Below are 4082 nucleotides of genomic sequence, written 5' to 3' on the forward strand. Positions count from 1 at the left end.
TATACTTTATTCGAAAATTGATGACGTAAAGTGGTGCTCAACTCCAAGTACATGCTGCTGTCTGGAGTTAAACGCCAGAAACACGTCACAACCAGGAGTTGAACGCCAGAAACACGCTATAACTCGGCGTTCAACTCCAAAAGAAGCCTCAGCTCGTGGATAGATCAAGCTCAGCCCAAACACATACCAAGTGGGCCCCAGAAGTGGATTTATGCATTAATTACTTACTCATGTAAACCCTAGTAGCTAGTTTAGTATAAATAAGACTTTTTACTAGTGTATTATTAGTCTTATCTGGTCTTTGACCATATCTTGGAACATCTCTGGATGCCTAGTCCTTAGACCATGGGGGCTAGCCATTCGGCCATGCCTGAACCTTTCACTTATGTATTTTCAACGGTGGAGTTTCTATGCACCATAGATTAAGGGTGTGGAGCTCTGCTGTACCTCAAGTTTTAATACAATTACTATTAGTTTCTATTCAATTCTCTTTTATTCTTATTCCAAGCTATACGTTGCACAACAACTTGATGAATGTGATGATCCGTGACACTCATCATTATTCTCACCTATGAACGCGCGTGACTGACAACCACTTCCGTTCTACCTTAGGCCGGGCGCATATCTCTTAGATTCCCCAACAGAATCTTCGTGGTATAAGCTAGATAGATGGCGGCATTCATGGGAATCCGGAAAGTCTAACCTTGTCTGTGGTATTCCAAGTAGGATTCCGGGAATCCGGAAAGTCTAACCTTGTCTGTGGTATTCCGAGTAGGATTCCAGTATTGAATGACTGTGACGAGCTTCAAACTCCTGAAGGTTGGGCGTTAGTGATAGACGCAAAAGAATCAAGGGATTCTATTCCAACCTGATTGAGAACCGACAGATGATTAGCCGTGCTGTGACAGAGCATAGGACCATTTTCACTGAGAGGATGGGATGTAGCCATTGACAATGGTGATGCCCTACATACAGCTTGCCATGGAAAGGAGTAAGAAGGATTGGATGAATGTAATATGAAAGTAGAGATTCAAGAGGAGCACAGCATCTCCATACGCCTATCTGAAATTCCCACTATTGATCTACATAAGTATTTCTATCCTATTTTATTTTCTGTTTTTTATTAATTTTTGAACTTATCCATAATCAATTATTATCCGCCTGACTGAGATTTACAAGGTGACTATAGCTTACTTCATACCAACAATCTCTGTGGGATCGACCCTTACTCACGTAAGGTATTACTTGGATAACCCAGTACACTTGCTGGACAAGTTGAACGGAGTTGTGACCACACATAGTTGTAAACCATGGTATTGGCATCATGTTTTTGGCGCCATTGCCAGGGAAAGAAAAAGTAATGAATTTTACAAAATGCAATAACATATGAATCACAATTTCGTCCACCAAGTTTTTGGCGCCGTTGCCGGGGAGTGTTCGAATTACAATTACGTGCAACCACAACGCCAATTTTTTTGATCCGGCAACAGCACCAAGTTTTTGGCACCGTTGCCGGGGATTGTTCGAGTATGGACAACTAACAGTTCATCTTGTTGCTCAGATTAGGTAATTTTCTTTTCAAAAAAAAAACTTTTCAAAAAAACCTTTTTCAAAATTTTTCTTTTCTTTTTCGTTTTCTTTCCAAAAAAATATTTTAAAAAAAAAATTTATTAATAAAAATACAAAAAAATCATAAAATCATAAAAACCAAAAATATTTTGTGTTCTTGTTTGAGTCTTGAGTCAATTTTTAAGTTTGGTGTCAATTGCATGTTTTTAAAATTTATGCATTATTTTTTCGAAAATCTCATGCATTCATAGTGTTCTTCATGATCTTCAAGTTGTTCTTGACAAGTATTCTTGTTTGATCTTGATGATTTCTTGTTTTGTGTTGTTTGTTGTTTTTCATATGCATTTTTCGTTTGTTAGAGTCCATGCATTAAAGATTTCTAAGTTTGGTGTCTTGCATGTTTTCTTTGCATCAAAAATTTTTCAAAAATATGTTCTTGATGTTCATCATGATCTTCAAAGTATTCTTGGTGTTCATCTTGACATTCATAGTGTTCTTGCATGCATCATGTGTTTTGATCCAAAATTTTCATGTTTTGGGTCATTTTCATGTTTTTCTCTCTCATCATTGAAAAAATTCAAAAAATAAAAAAAATATATCTTCTCCTTTTTTCTCTCAAAATTTTGAAAATTTGAAGTTGACTTAGTCAAAAATTTTCAAAATTAGTTGTTCCTTACAAGTCAAATTAAATTTTCAAATTTTAAAAAATCTTATCTTTTCAAAATCTTTTTCAAAAATCGTATCTTTTCCATTTTTTCTTTTTTTTCAAAAATTTCAAAAATCTTTTTCAAAATATTTTCAAAATCTTTTTCTTATCTTTATATCATATTTTCGAAATTACACTAACAATTAATGTGATTGATTCAAAAATTTGAAGTTTGTTACTTTTTTGTTAAGAAAGGTTCAATCCTTAAGTTCTAGAATCTTATCTTATAGTTTCTTGTTAGTGAAGTAAGTAATTTTAAATTTAAAAATTAAAATCTTTTTTTTTATCTTTTCTATCTTATCTTCTTACCTTATCTTTTTATCATATCTTTTTCAAAAATTTTATCTTTTACAAAATTTGATTTCAAAATATCTTATCTAACTTATCTTCTTATCTTTTCAAATTTGATTTTAATATCTTTTTCAAATAACTCTTTGACTTTGTGTTTGTTTCTTATCTTTTTCAAAACTACTTAACCAATTTTCCCTCTCTAATTTTCGAAAATATCTCATCTCTTTTTCAAAAACTCTTTTTGTTTTAAATTTTAATTTTAATTATATCTTATCTTTAATTTTCGAAATTACTAACCCCTTTTTCAAAATTATTTTCGAAATTCTCCCTCTCTTTTCTTCTTCTATTTAATTATTTAATTACTAACACTTCTCTTCACCTCTCTTCATCTAAAAATCCGATCCCATTCTTCTTCACTCTTCCCCCCTTTCTTCTTCTACTAACATAAAGGAATCTCTATACTGTGACATAGAGGATTCCTCTTCTTTTCTTGTTTAATTCTCTTTCATATGAGCAGGAACAAGGAAAAAGGCACTCCTGTTGAAATTGATCCTGAACCTGAAAGGACTCTGAAGAGAAAACTAAGAGAAGCTAAATTACAACAATCTAAAGGTAACCTTTCAGAAACATTAGAACAAGAGAAGGAGATGGCAGCCGAACCCAACAACAACAATGCAAGGAGAATGCTTGGTGACTTCACAAAGCCAACGTCCAAATTTGATGGAAGAAGCATCTCCATTCCTACCATTGGAGCCAATAATTTTGAGCTTAAGCCTCAACTAGTTGCTTTAATGCAACAGAACTGCAAGTTTTATGGACTTCCATCTGAAGATCCTTACTAGTTTTTAACTGAGTTCTTGCAGATTTGTGAGACTGTTAAGACGAATGGAGTTGATCCTGAAGTCTACAGGCTCATGCTTTTCCCTTTTGCTATAAGAGACAGAGCTAGAATATGGTTGGATTCACAACCTAAGGATAGCCTGGACTCCTGGGATAAGCTGGTCACGGCCTTCTTGGATAAATTCTTTCCTCCTCAAAAGCTGAGCAAGCTTAGAGTGGATGTTCAGACCTTCAAACAAAAAGATGGTGAATCCCTCTATGAAGCTTGGGAAAGATACAAGCAGTTGACCAAAAGGTGTCCATCTGACATGTTTTCAGAATGGACCATATTAGATATATTCTATTATGGTCTATCTGAGTTTTCGAAAATGTCATTGGATCATTCTGCAGGTGGATCTATTCACCTAAAGAAAACGCCTGAAGAGGCTCAAGAACTTATTGACATGGTTGCAAATAACCAATTCATGTACACTTCTGAGAGGAATTTCGTGAATAATGGGACACCTCAGAGGAAGGGAGTTCTTGAAATTGATGCTTTGAATGCCATATTGGCTCAGAACAAAGTGTTGACTCAGCAAGTCAACATGATCTCTCAAAGTCTGAATGGATGGCAAAATGCATCCAACAGTACTAAAGAGGCAGCTTCTGAAGAAGCTTATGATTCTGAGAACCCTGC

The 4082-nt window shown here is 34.7% G+C and overlaps 1 non-coding gene across 1 annotated transcript; it reads right to left on the reverse strand.

Annotated features, from left to right (window-relative positions):
• Nucleotides 1–3612: 3612 nt before the first annotated feature.
• On the reverse strand, nt 3613–3716 carry LOC112792872 (small nucleolar RNA R71). The gene has a single exon (XR_003197593.1). It is a non-coding gene; the product is annotated as a small nucleolar RNA R71 (small nucleolar RNA).
• Nucleotides 3717–4082: the final 366 nt, after the last annotated feature.

This window comes from Arachis hypogaea, chromosome 3 (assembly GCF_003086295.3).
Source record: "Arachis hypogaea cultivar Tifrunner chromosome 3, arahy.Tifrunner.gnm2.J5K5, whole genome shotgun sequence".
NCBI classification, from domain to species: Eukaryota; Viridiplantae; Streptophyta; class Magnoliopsida; order Fabales; family Fabaceae; genus Arachis; species Arachis hypogaea.